The following is a 15440-nucleotide window of genomic DNA, read 5'->3' on the forward strand; positions in this document are numbered from 1 at the left end:
ACTAAGTACAAACCAAAACAACTTATTCCTTATCTCACTTACCTCTGCTTAACCGGTGACATTCACCCTAATCCAGGACCAAATTCTCTCCTACTAACCACACTAGTTCCCACAATAATTCCACCAATAAATACCTCAAATTCCTCACCATCAACACCCAAAGCCTAAAAAATAAAACAACCCACTTTCATGCCTGGCTCACTCACAACTCACCTGACATTGTAGCCATTTCTGAAACCTGGCTAAAACCTCACATAAGTGATTCTGAATTCCTTCCCCTTGGATTTCAATCACTTCGATCTGACCGCCTAAGTACTCAAGGTGGCGGTGTCACACTAGTCTACTCCAACCAGCTGTCCTTTACTCCATATCTTAATCCCATCCCTTCTTTCAATAATGCTGAACTTGTAGCAGGCCTTCTAAAAATTAACAGTCATAAAAGCATCTGCTTCATTTCTCTCTGTATTCCTCCAGGTAACAACACCAACACCCTGGAAGACATCCTGTCCTGGACCTCCTCAAATATTAAACTGGAAACTTACATATCGTGTGATGTAAATATAGACTGGAACAAAATCAACAACCCTAACCCCACCATGTCAATCAATCTATTTACACTCAACTTACTAACACCATCACTAGACCCAACAAAACCAACCCCCCAGGCTCCATACTAGACTGGATCCTAGTATCTCATCCCAATAAAGTGATACAATTTGGTGTCATACCAGACCCATTAGGAGACCACCTCCCTGCCTTCACCCATCGAGCTTCCCTCACCCCCCCCACACTCCCACCAGTTTATCCACACTCAGAACCTCTCTAACTTTAACCTTACTACTTTCTCTGATTCATTCAGGAATACCAATTGGAACCCCCTGAAAACTCTTCCATTAGACTCAGCCATTGACTTTTTCAATTCAACTTTCTTAAATGTCCTTAACTCCCTAGATCCAGTAAGAACAAAAAGAGTAAAAACTAAGACCACCCCGTGGCTTACCAAAGACACCAAAAAGATTATGCTACAAAGAGATAAAACCTACCTCCAAACTAAACAACCAGACATCTTACTTAAATACAAACAACTAAGAAACCTTGCCAAAAAACAAATTATCAAAGGTAAAAAGTCCTACTGCATCAAAATGCAAACAAATCATGCAAAAAACCTTAAAACATTTTGGAATTCTATCAACTCTCTCCTTAGGCCAGGTACTAAAAACAATCCCTGCTCTGACACCAGCAAATCTGACCTTGAAATTGCCTCACTATTCAACACCTTCTTCACCACTTCTATTGCTGAGCTAACCAAGACCTTTACCAACAACAAACCTCAACCCCCCCAACCAAACACCCTCTCCCTCCTCTCCCCCCCTACTTTCGAACTCAAACCTGTCTCCACCTACCAAATAAAGAAACTACTCTCTAAACTAAAGCCATGCTCCAATGCCCCCAACAACATTCCCTCCTCCTTAAAAATAACCTCCGATGGTATTGCTCTCCCTATTAGCATCCTGATCAATAGATCCCTACATGAATCCTATGTACCCAAACTATGGAGCTCTGCATATATTCTTCCACTTCACAAGGGTGGCAAAAACTGTAACGTATCTAATTTCCGCCCCATAGCCATCCTTTTCCCTCTCTCTAAACTCCTTGAAAAATGCATCCACCTTCAGTTCTTGCCATTCCTTACCAAACACCAGCTACTCTCTCCTACCCAACACAGCTTCTGCCCAAGACATTGTACCAACACTGCCCTGCTCTCCTTTTTACATACTGTCAATTTAGCCTGTGACTCTGGTAATTTAGTATCCTCAGTTCTGCTGGACTTATCTAAAGCTTTTGATACCATCTCCCACACCCACCTTCTAAATCATCTGTCTAATCTCAATCTCTCCCAAAAAACTCTCTCCTGGTTCTCCAGTTATCTTTCTGACAGATCCCAGGCTGTCAGATGGGGACAGGGCACCTCCACCTTCCATCCTACCCCCACTGGAGTACACCAAGGATCAATACTTGGCCCAGTTCTAGTCATCATCTTTATTAAAGACTTTTACAAGGTCATACCCAATATTAAAATGGTTCAATATGCTGATGATTCTACTTTGATCTGCTGTGCCTCCAACTTAACAGATCGCCAACTAATGACACAAACAGCCTTCTCAACTACCGAAAACCGGATGCTCCAAAATCACCTCTCATTAAATGGTAACAAAACTAAAATCCTTCTAGTCTCTCCTTCTAAGTCCTCCCCTGTTGATAAAAACTCATTCCAAATAACCAGCCATAACAACTCCACTTTAGAGGTCATTTCCTCCGCCAAACTTCTTGGTGTAACCATTGTTGAACACCTAAAATTTAATACTCACGTCCAGCTAAACATAAAGAAAACCCACATAAAACTTCGCCTACTTTATAGAAACAACCACTTCCTCTCTCCTGCTACCAGACTAACTCTCGCCACTACTTATCTCCTTCCCTCTCTACTGTATGGCGCCCCTCTGCTTACTAATTTATCCTCCTCACTATCCTCCACACTAGAAGAATGTTACAATAAAATCTCTTCCTCTCATCACTGTTCCTCCCTTCACTCATTAAATTGGCTTAAACTCCATAACCAACTTGACTTTCTCCAAATCACTAGACTACTATTCCATCATACCAAGTGCCCTGCACTATCTGTTATCCTACAACCATATACTCCCCATAGAATACTTAGATCTACCCACCAAAACCTAATCACCATCCACAAACGCAAGCGCCCAGCTGGTCAACTTCTGCTTTCCTTCACCTTAGCCAAAAAATTGAATGCTCTTCCCTCCACTCTTAGGACCTGCGATAACCTTGAAAACTTTAAAACTCTTCTTCATTCTCACCTGTACTCAAACAGGAAATGCAACTGTACTCTTCACCCTATACCTCTCAAGGTCTCCTCCACTTTTCCTCCTGGCTAACCTCTCACCTAGCTAACCTTGCTTATTTGTATTATGTAGAAATAACTATACTGTAAAATCTAGCCTCAAGGCCATTTGCCTGTCTTTTACACATAAACAAAATTGTAATTGTTTGTTTCTTTATGAATGCTACCTGTTTATTTGTCAGTAATGCAAAGTTTCTTAGTAATTATTCATGTAACTATGTATTGTTGGAGCTTTTCTCCCCGGGCCTCCACTGAAAACGGGCTCCCCGAGCCCAGTGGACCTCCCCAGTCATCAAACAGGAATAAATAATAAATAAATATAAATAAATAATCTTAAAGAAAAAAGTTATACATTTGAATTTTGTTAAAAAGGGTTGTACACACTGGGAAATATGTTTTCAGAGAGAATCTTAAGCACAAAAGCTCCCATTAGTAACATAAGAATTGCATATACACAGGATACAAAAAAGGTGTGGAACTGTACTAAGTGGTATCATATCAAGCAAGATTTTATAAACTGTTTGAGATCATTTTCTGAAAAGTAAAATATGATAAACCATATTTTCTACTTTTATAGGTTCATAGGTGGGTACTAGGCTATCAGCCCTAGGGCCTATGTAAGCCTAGCCAACAAGGTTCCCTGGCTTTCGCCACCCAAGAAAGTCATTATGACACAACCTTTATCAAAGTAGTCACACCATGTGTTATGTACATAATTAAGTTACAAACTAAGTTATTGTAGCAAAACATAAGTGTAACTATTATGCCTTGATGATCTTGCAACTTTAAATTCATCGTTTAAAAAGATGGTTTCCAGACAACCCATTAGGTTGTACATGTCCTCAGGAATGCTTTTGACGAACAGTATTGTTTAAATTATACATATATAAACAGAGTATGAGTTTGATACAATGAAATACAAAACAGACCCGATAATGTACATGGTTTTCTTTGATCGGATGGTCTGCCTGATATACTATATAATGTAACTCTAGGCTATAGCAGGATGAAATGTAAAATCAAGTAGATGTGGATATGTAAATACATCATTACTTTCTCATTAAGTAATGGAATCTAACTTCTGTGGAAACATCAGAACTGTGCTTGGTGAGTGTCATCTGTCTAACAGATAAAAATGTAGTATAACCCATTGCTTTTAGATAAGCCAGTCAAAAGCAGCTATGACTGGTACTAAATAGTCTTATTATTTTTACTTTTTTTAGAATACAGTTTTACTTCTTGTGTAAAGGCTTGCCACTTACTTTCCTTTTGAATGAAAAAAATTATTGATGTAATAACATGTATATTTTCACTGGGTTATCTTTTCTATACTGAAATTCAGGTCAGCTCCATTATTCTTTTCAGCATCACTGGTAAAAACAATGGAAAAAATCATAATCTCTTGCAAATTTGTGTATTTGATACAATCCTGCTGTTTCATTAAATATGCCTTCTCTGCCTAGCAAACACAATGCTCTGTTACAGTGCTAACAAAATAATTGTCTTTGCTTCAGTGATTTTTTTCTGCTAATGCAGACTGTGATTATATTTCTGTTTTAATTATTAATAAAATGAAATCCATTGATTTTTTTTTCTTGTTGCAGGGACATCAGTATAATATAATCCTTCTCTGTGCTTGTGAGTTCTTTAGCAGAATAAACTAAATCCTTCAATTTAACATTAATTTTATGGGGTTTGGGTGAGAAGACACATGTTTTGAAATAGATTTCTGCAATGTCTCATTACTACAGGCTGAAATTACGTTTCCATGCAGTAGATAAATATCTTGGATGTGAAACTCAGCAAAGGATCTACGGCTGCTAGTACAAAAACAAAAACTTCATAGATTATCCAGGAGAAAATGTAATTTCAGAAAATGCAAAATGATTAGGCATAAATTCTAGTATGTGCTTAAAGGTCTGGGCAAACTAACTGAAGATAAAGTTGCAAGAAATGATAATACTGTTTAATAGATTTCAATTTCTGGATAGTTGTACTTACTTCTAATCCTATGATTAGTATATTAGTATGTTAGTCTGAATGACTTTGTTCATTCATTTATTTAGTATACACAGAGCTTTCCTTTCTAGTACACAGATGTTGTCCGTAAGGCTTGGATTGTACTTCTGAGCAGATTATTGTGTCACAGCTCAGAGGCTGATTGTAGTAATCAGGGTGACTGACAGTGAGGGTTTGTTCTATTTCCAGAGTAAACTAAGGGCAGACTGAGGCTTGTATGATTCACAGAATATCATGAATATGACAAACAGTGGCACAGTGCTTTTCAGAGAGAAATTGCATGAAGTTCCTTATTTCTTATTTTTAAAGAAAGACTGCTTAAATTGTACCCTACTGTTGACATGCATATATGTTTAATTGTTTGCAGCATCTTTACCAAATTCTAACTTTTAATCTGCATGTCGTATGTTGAGCTACACATGACTCACTAGATCCCCTTAGATGTGGACCTACCCACTGCCTACACATGACTCACTGGATCCCCTTAGATGTGGACCTACCACTGCCTACACATGACTCACTGGATCCCCTTAGAAGCGGGCTTGGCCACTGCCTACACATGACTCACTGGATCCCCTTAGATGCGGGTCTGCCCACTGGTATAAAGGTATCTGAAATACATCATGCTTTTTCTATCCACAGTTTGTGAATGCTGTAATGGAGTGGCTTCAAATGATATGCCTGGTCTCAATGCCTGCTTCTTCAAAATATATATGTGAAGGCCGCCAGCCTAGCCAGATTGAATTTTATAGATAATTCTATCATTTGTAAATATTAATGTAAGGCACAGGCTTGTTGTCTTAAATGGGAAAAAAAAACTTCTGTTAGATGTGGAACTGCAAAAAATGTAACAACAGTGCTCTCTACTGACCATTTGAAGCATGCTGTGACCCTTTGATGTAAACATGGCTCCAGCCAGTCTAGATGACATTATTTCTATTGTTTTAACCAAGAGTTACATTTTTAGATTATAACATGCAAATGTATTTGTATTGCTCTGCTTCCTGACCAGCTGCAAGATAACAAAAGGAGATGTTAAGAATGTAAATGTAGTTTCTGTTAGCTTGAGAACCAAGGAAAGTGTGAAGAATGATGTAATGGGAACCAGGAATATGATTTTAAAAACAGAGAGAATCAGAGACCATTAAGCATTTTTGTCTTGACCATCCAACTCATCAGCACTCTGCTTGTTTCTATATGAGAGTTATCTTAGACTTGTGTTTTCACTTAGAAATAACTAGAAACTAGAAAGATTAGACTAAGTGTTTTTCTGTGATGCCAGAACTGTACTACTGAATTATTTTAAGTATTTCTCTGTGATCTCTGAACTCTTGACTAGCACTGTGTAGTAAGAAGTATTGTCTTGTGTTTTTATTATTTATTAAATATTTTAAAACCTTTCAATTGTCACTGTTTTATGTAGAGATAATTTAAGCTCTAGAATACATTGCATATTTATAGTAATTACTGTCCAAGTCACTCCAAATAAGCCTTGACTGTTCAGTTGCACTTACCAATTTGATAATATTATTGCACAGTAATAATTGGACACCCTTTTAAGGGCCTTTGAGTAACTGATAAATATTAGCTGGGTGGTGGCATTGATTTCTACTGTATAGTCTGGGTAAAAGGAGCACAGCTGGAGAACCTATGCCAGCCTTCCCCAAGAGTGTGTGTATGGTTATATAAACTTATGTCAAAGTGTGTGTGTGTGTGTGTGTGTGTGTGTGTGTGTGTGTGTGTGTGTGTGTGTGCATGTGCGTGTGCGTGTGTGTGTGTGTGTGTGTGTGTGTGTGTGTGTGTGTGTCAGCTACTTGGACAGGGACACAAAACACTGGTTGGACAGAGTGGGTGCTGGAGATTATAGCTTGCCCAGCTGACTGAGATCTGGACCCTATAGCTGTGCCAGTGGGGAGTCTTATTGGGGACCTGAAGAGCAAGGGATCGACTAGCCCCAGACTGACTGTGATCTCTGTGAGCTCCTAAGGGAAATTGCACTATACTGTGTGTATTTATTATCCTTTCCTCCTGTATGAGATGGCCCTCATTGGTGTTAGTGGTGAGGATTGAGGCTCCTTGATTGCTGGCCAGGGCATGGGCATCACATATTAATTGGTGGCAGTGGTGGGATATCCACATCATATATTAATTGGTTGGCAAATACTAATTGGCTTGTAGTGGTGTGGGTAGATTGAATCCCTGTAGCTTGTGTACAATGAGTTTTGAAGGTGTTGTGTACTTTAAATCAGCCACTCAGTGAATACTCAGAGTTCAGATCACAATTGTTTTATTTCTTTTGTTAGCTTAGTTAGTCAGGGTGAGCAGAGGAGTATGGAAAGCTGATGTGCCAGACTAGGGGACTGGTGCATGGAAACCTGACTAAGGCAGACCTGCTAGCAGCCTTGATAACAGCTGCATCAGAAAACAGGAACCAGAAGGACAATCAGACTGACAGTGGAGATATAATATCCTTGGAGAATGGACAGCTCATCCTTTCTGCAGAGGACTTAAAAATCCATCTGGAGCTAAAGAGACTTGAGTTGAAGGCCAGGTGTGTGGAAACAGAAGCAACTGAGAGACTGAGGCATCTAGAGAATGAGGACAATGAGAGACTGTGACGTTTGCTGGCTGAGGAGAATTATAAACTGCTATGCCTGGAAGCTGAGGAAAAGGAGAGGCAGAGGCAGCATGAGAAGAAGATGCTGACTCTTTGCCAGAGTCATGGAGGTAATGGGGAAGGGAGTAACGGGACGCCAGAAGCACAACAGGTCAGTAAATTTCTTCTGCAATTTAAAAAGGGGGATAATTTTGATAGTTTCATTCATATGTTTGAGAGGGTATGCAAACAGTATAGTGTTGCCCAAAGGCTCTGGGTACGGTTCCTGACCCCCTTACTCCATGGTAAAGCTGTAACTGTTTTGTCAAAAATGTCTGATGTTGCAGGTTTTGATTATACTGCTGTAAAAAAAGCATTTTTAGAATTGTTTAAGCTAACACCTGAAATGTATAGGAAAAAGTTTTGTGAGCATAGATTCAAGGCAGATGAAAGTGTGTGTGAATATATGAATATAATAGATCTATAAATGAAGGAATTTTCCCTTCTATCTGGAAGATATCTCACATCATCCCACTATACAAAGGGGGCAATTCTAATGACTTCTCAAACTTTCATCCCATAGCACTGCTATCACCTATAGCTAAAATCATGGAAAAATGTATCCATAAACAATTACTTAACCACCTTCTCCATAACAACCTACTTGCTAACTGTCAACATGGATTTAGACATTCCCACAGTACCACCACTGCATTACTCTCCTTTACCAACTCCATCAACTATAACCGCAACAACAATAATCTATAATCTTCTATCTTCATAGACGTATCAAAAGCTTTTGACATGGTTAATCATAAACTTCTTCTAAACATACTAAAATCTCTCGCACTTGATCCCCCTTCCTTAACTTGGTTTACATCTTACCTAGAAAACCGTCAGCAGGCAGTACTTTGGAAAAATTCACTATCTAATCTCCTTCCTATCTCTTTAGGTGTACCTCAAGGGTCTATCCTAGGCCCCCTCCTATTTTCTATCTTTATTAATGACCTCCAATCAGCTATCCCTAACACTACCTGCATACAATATGCAGATAATTCTACTATAATCTGCACTGCTTCCTCTCAAACTGAACTATAGTCTCTTACCCAAAAAGCTTTCACTACTGTTGAACACTGGTTCTCTGACCATTGCCTACTCCTCAACCCCAAGAAAACCAAATTGTTACTGTTCTCACCTACCCGTAAATCTACCCCTCTAAACTTCTCTATTACTTCCACTGATAACACTCTGATTTCTCCTGATTCTACTACAAAACTACTAGGAATAACTATTGACAACAATCTCAATTTTGATTCTCATATCAACAACCCATTAAAAGTAGTTAACAAAAAGATTGGATCCCTTTATAGAATCAAACCCTTCCTTACACCTGAAGCTCGGACCACCTTAGCCAGATCTCACCTTATCTCTACCCTTCTATATGCTTCCCCTATTTATACTAACCTCTCTAAAAATAACCTCAAGAAACTTGCTACATCTTACCATAATATTGATCGATTTGCTACAGGATCTATGTTCAGTACTCACCACTGTCTAAACCTAAAACAACTAGGTTGGCTTGAACTTCATAACAAGCTCATTTATCAACAGCTCTTAATAGCTCACAAAATTCTATATCAGCCATCTAAAACACCAATACTCTATAACCTCATTACTCCATACAATAACCTTAAACACCTACGTTCTTCAAACAAACTACTGGTTAATATCACCAAACCCAGTAACTCTGTAGGTGACTGCCTTTTTTCCAACTCTGTTGGAAAAATGTGAAACAAACTACCATCCGATATCTCATCTTTGTCCACTCTTCCACTCTTTAAAAGACAACTGAAAATGCATCTCAATAAATACTGGCTCTGTTCCTGTACCAACCCAGATTAACCATCCTTCTTCCTTTCCTCTACCTTAATTCTTTCCTTCTCTTTTACCTGTATCCTTGATAGCTCCCCTCTTACATAACATCTTTGTAGATATATGCTATCTCATATATACTGTATGAGCATTGTAAAAAAAAAAAAAAATTATTTTACCATATTTGTAAGACAATTTATTATTTGCTCTATGTTTTGATATTATCAAATTTGTGTATTGCAAGTATCTACTCATTTTGCTTATGAATGTTATCTTGTTATGGCTATTTTTGTTTGCATGTGTATTGCGTGTACTAACTTATTTTGTTTATAAATTTCATCTTGTTATGGCTATTTCTGTTTAAACTTGTAATAACCATTGGAGCTTTTCTCCCCGAGCCTCCACTAAAAATGGACATATATCCAGCTGGACTAACCCGGTCAACAAATGTAAAATAAATAAATAAAAAAATGTTGCTGAACTGAGCACTTATTTCCATAGGTGGGTGAGTGGATGTTAGGTCACCACTTTTGAAGAGCTGGCAGACCTTTTGGTGAGGGAACAACCCCTTAGCACTTTGCCTGAGGACATGATGATCTGGTTAGCTGATAGACAATGTGCTACTTCAGATGAGCTGGGGAGGAAGGGAGACCTATACCTGGCAAGCAGAGCAGCCCTGCACAGGAAGGGGACCCCCAGTACTGCTCATGGGCCTAAAGGAACCCATGGTGGGCAGCACAGACTGCCAGTAGCAGGGGAAGCCACTAGTCCAGGTACACATCCAGGAGCTAGGATTAAATGTTTTGCATGTAACCAGTAGGGCTGTGTGGCATACAGGTGTCCATGGAGGCAAGGTGGGGAATAAAAGGTGAGGGAGCCAGTAAGTGGGAAAGACAAAATGCCAGTAGTAGGTTGTCTTGAGACAACAAGGGTACCAAACTGCCACCAGAGGTTATATCCTATTGTAGTGAATGGCAAAGAGGTCATTGCCAAGAGAGACATAGCCTCTGATATAACTGTTGTAAAGCCTGTAATGGTTACAGAGGAGCACTACATGCCTGGGCAGTCTACTCCAGTAAGGGCTTTTAGAGGGATTCCATTCCAAATACCTTTGGCTAGGGTTCACCTTGACTGGGGGGGTGGAAAAGGAAGCCAGCAAGTAGATGTGTTTGAGGATATACCTGCAAATGTCCTGATAGGAAATGATTTTGATAGTGCAGTACCCTGTGCTTGTGCAGTTACATGCAGTCAGGCTTGGAGACAAGCAGGTAAGTCTGGCAGCCTGGTGGAGACCCAGACAGACTGTATACCTGCAGCCAGGACTGGTGGTTACTTCAGGGAGGGAGGGAGTTACTCTGTAGCAGTGAGACTGAATGTGAGCCACAGCTGATTGTGACTGCAAAGGTAGAGGTGAGTAGTAATACCCAGGCTGACAGTGAGGCACCACTGTCAGAGGATGCCAGACTTCCTGTGGAAGGGGAGCTGGGAAGGCTTACAAGGAGAGAGTTCAGACAGGCTCAGCTCTCAGACCCTACATTGCAAGGCCTGAGGCAGGTTGCTAGGGAGGCACCTGATTCTCAAGGAAAGGGGGAATGGGACAAAGGGTTACTATACCGAGAGTGGAACCCTGAGGGAGGGCTAGAAGGTGAGAGAGTACAGCAGTTGGTAGTGCCTAGAGCCTACCTTCTGGCGCTTCTAGCCATAGCCCATTATATTCCCTTTGCAGGTCATATGGGCATAAAATGTACAAAGAGGCATATGATGCAGAACTTCTATTGGCCTGGAATTTCCAGAGATATAACAGGGTACTGCAGGACCTGTGAGCAGTGCCAAAAGGTAGGCAAGGCAAGAGACAAGGTAAGAACTCCTTTGATGCCTTTGTCTGTGATTGAGGAACCATTTCAGAGGGTAGCTATTGATATTGTGGGTCCTCCGAGTACCCCAAGGTCCACAGGGGAAAAGTATATCCTAGTGGTAGTGGATTATGCTACACGATACCCTGAGGCAGTGGCTTTATCCTCCATTAAGGCAGAGAAGGTGGGAAATGCTTTGTTAGAGATTTTCAGCAAGGTAGGTTTCCCAAAAGAAATACTGACTGACAGAGGTGGCAATTTCATGTCAGACCTGCTGGCTTTTCTTTGGAAGTCCTGTGGGGTGAAGCACATGAAGACCACCCCCTACCATCCCCAGACTAATGGTCTTGTTGAGAGGTTAAACTCTACAATCAAGTCCATGCTACGGGCATTTGCAGATCAGTTTAAGAGGGAGTGGGACAAATATTTGCCCCATCTGTTGTTTGCTTACAGAGAGGTTCCCCCAGGAATCCACAGGTTTTTCACCCTTTGAGTTGCTGCATAGGCATAGGGTGAGCGGACCTCTAGATTTAATTTGAGATGAGTGGGAAGATGAGTGCAAGTATCACTAGGAGTCTGTTATGGCATACATCCAAAACCCCAGGACAAGGCTCAGGGAACTCATGGGCTTGGCCCAGGAGAACCTGGCAGAAGCCCAACAACAGAAAAAGGTGTGGTATGACAGGAATGCTCAAGCTAGAGAGCATGCTGTGGGACAGCAGGTAATGGTTCACATTCCTGTCAGACACAACAAGCTGCAAGCAGCTTAGGGGAGATCCTACAAGGTGGTAAGAAAGGTAAGTGATGTTAATTACATGGTGGAACTGCTAGGCAGAAGGCAGGGGCACAAATTATATCATGTTAACATGATGAAACCTTACCATGATAGGGAGGTCCTTGTGCTGAGCATTTGCAGTGGATTGCAGGAGGAGTCTGATTGAGATCTGGTGACTGATCTCCTCAGTGAGGCTCAGGCTGACATCTCAATGCAAGAGGTAGCAATGTCCCAGCAGCTATCACATACCCAGGTTCGAGAAATCTGAGCAGTGTTACAGGAATTTGGGGACATGTTCACTTGGAAACCAAGGTGCACCCACCTGGAGCAGCACCAGGTGAATACAGGACCCCAAAAGCCTATTAGGCGGGTCCCTTATAGAGTGCCTGAGAGAGTCAAACAGACTCTGAGGGAGGAGGTACAGGAGATGTTGGAACTAGGGGTGGTTCAAGAGTCCAACAGTCCCTGGGCCTCCCCAGTGGTGCTAGTGCCAAAGAAGGATGGCAGCATCAGATTGTCTGTGAACTACAGGAAATGAAATAGTCACAGAGAGTCGGATGCTTACCCCATGCCTACGACAGATGAGGCCCTAGAGCAGCTGGGTGGGGCTAAGTATCTTACAGCCATTGATCGTACTAAGGGTTACTGGCAGGTGCCCTTGACTCCCAGTGCTAGAGAGAAGTCAACCTTTGTGACTCCTTTTGGCTCGTATGAGTTCACAAAGATGCCTTTTGGGATGAAGAATGCCCCCATGACTTTCCAGAGGCTGGTAGATTGTATCCTAGTAGGAGCAGGAGGGTTTGCCCTTGTGTACCTAGATGATATTGTCATCTACAGCCATTCCTGGCCAGAGCACCTTCAGCATGTCAGGGAGGTGTTGGGTAGACTACAGAGGGCAGAGTTGACCATTAAGCCAAGTAAATGTCAGGTGGGTATGGTAGAGGTCACCTAACTAGGACATAGAGTGGGGATTGGTAAGATAAGGCCAGAACCTGCCAAAGTGGAAGCCATTCAGGCATGGCCTGCACCTTTTACTAAAATGCAGGTGCAGGCATTCATAGGGACAGCAGAGTACTACAGAAAGTTCATCCCCAGTTATAGTACCATAGCTGCTCCCCTCACAGACCTGAAAAGGAAAAACAGGCCAGATAAGGTAGTGTGGACCCCAACATATGAGCAGGCATTCCAGAAGCTTAAGGAAGCTTTGGGAGGACCTCCTGTGTTAGCCAGTCCAGATTACAGCAAATAATTTGTTGTGCAGGTGGATGCTTCAAACCATGGCGTGGGGACTGTACTTAGCCATATTTCTTCAGAGGGGGAAGAGCACCCAGTGGTTTATCTCAGTCGTAGGTTCCAACCCAGGGAGGAATGCTATGCAGCTGTAGAAAAGGAATGTCTAGCCATAGTGTGGGTACTGCAGAAACATCAGCCTTATCTGTATGGAAGGAAATTTACTGTTATGACAGATCACAACAATCTAACATGGTTAAACAGAGCCAGCCAGCAAACTGCCAAGTTGCTAAGATGGAGTCTGGGGTTGCAATCATATGATATGTCAGTGCAACACTACAGTTGGATTAGCAATGCCAATGCAGATGGGCTCTCAAGACAGGGGACGGGGTAAGGTATACTCAGATAGACCTAACTCTCTCAAGCAGTGTTTCTCAAGGGTTACTTGAAAAACTAGCTTGAGTTCTCCGGGGGGAGGGGGGGTGAAGGCTGACAGCCTAGCCAGATAGAATTTTATAGATAATTCTATCATTTGTAAATATTAATGTAAGACACAGGCTTGTTGTCTTAAATGGAAAAAACTGCTGTTAGATGTGGAACTGCAAAAAAATGTAACAACAGTGCTCTCTACTGACCAAGTGAAGCATGTTGTGACCCTTTGATGTAAACATGGCTCCGGCCAGTCTAGATGAAGACATTCTTTCTGTTGTTTTAACCAAGAGTTAAATTGCTAGATTTAAACATGCAAATGTATTTGTATTGCTCTGCTTCCTGACCAGCTGCAAGATAACAAAGGGAGATGTTAAGAATGTAAATGTAGTTTCTGTTAGCCTGGGAACCCAGGAAAGTGTGAAGAATGATGTAATGGGAACCAGGAATATGATTTTAAAAACAGAGGGAATCAGATACCATTAAGCATTTTTGTCTTGACCATCCAACTCATCAGCACTCTGCCTGTTTCTATATGTAAGTTATCTTAGACTTGTGTTTTCTCTTAGAAATAGCTAGAAACTAGAACAATTAGACTAATTGTTTTTCTGTGATGTCAAAACTGTACTACTGAATTATTTTAAGTATTTCTGTGTGATCTCTGAACTCTTGACTAGCACTGTGTAGTAAGAAGTATTGTCTTGTATTTTTATTATTTATTATTAAATATTTTAAAACCTTTCAACTGTGGCTGTTTTGTGTAGAGATAATTTAAGCTCTAGAGTACATTGCATATTTATAGTAATTACTGTCCAAGTGTCTTCAAATAAGCCTTGACTTTTCTGTCGCACTTGCCAGTTGGATAATAATATTGCACAGTAATAATTGGGCACCCTTTTAAGGGTCTTTGAGAAGCTGATAAATATTAGCTGGGTGGTGGCAGTGATTTCTACCATATAGTCTGGTTAAAAGGGGCACAGCTGGAGAACCTGTGCCAGCCTTCCCTAGGAGTGTCTGTGTGGTTATATAAACTTATCTCAAAGTGTGTGTGTCTGTCAGCTACTTGGGAAGGGACACAAAACACTGGTTGGACAGAGAGGGTGCTGGAGAGTTTAGCTTGCCCAGCTGGCTGAGATCTGGACCCTATAGCTGTGCCAGTGGAGAGTCTTATTGGGGACCTGGAGAGCAAGGGAGTGACCAGCCCCGGACTGACTGTGATCTCTGTGTGCTCTTAAGGGAAATTTCATTTTAATGTGTATATTTGTTATCCTTTCCTCCTCTACAAAATGCCCCTCACTGATGTTAGTGGTGAGGATTGAGTCTCCTTGATTGCTGGGCCAAGGCATGGGCGTCACAGTATAACATACAAAAAAGAAGGTGAAGTGGTGATCAGATTTTTCAGTGTTAGAAGTAGAACTTCTGAAGATGGCTTACTACTACAGCGTTTAAACAAAATGCGGAGTCACGTTCTGCCTATATAGATGTAATTTAGCATTTTTTGTGATGAATAACATTCCTTTAGAGAAGCATTTGATAAAATTACTCTACATTATAGTTGCATTCCAGTTTCATTTACTTTGGAACCAGAAAGAAAATAAGTCTTGCATTCATATTTTTAATGTGTTAAATGAACATTTTAAGCATATCCACTAGTAATTTCAGAGATTTTTTTACTTTAAACATTGTAATCCAAGGGATATTGAAATATTGACAGTTTGTAGCTGAACTGAAACAGTATGCTGTGAA

At 40.9% G+C, this 15440-nt stretch overlaps 1 protein-coding gene across 18 annotated transcripts in view; it reads left to right on the top strand.

The window, feature by feature from the left end:
• ROBO2 (roundabout guidance receptor 2) overlaps positions 1-15440 on the top strand; it is a 1870921-nt gene that overhangs the window by 880833 nt on the left and 974648 nt on the right. The window lies entirely within an intron of this gene.

This window comes from Protopterus annectens, chromosome 5.part0 (genome assembly GCF_019279795.1).
Source record: "Protopterus annectens isolate FY-2018-M chromosome 5.part0, PAN1.0, whole genome shotgun sequence".
Taxonomy (NCBI): domain Eukaryota; kingdom Metazoa; phylum Chordata; order Ceratodontiformes; family Protopteridae; genus Protopterus; species Protopterus annectens.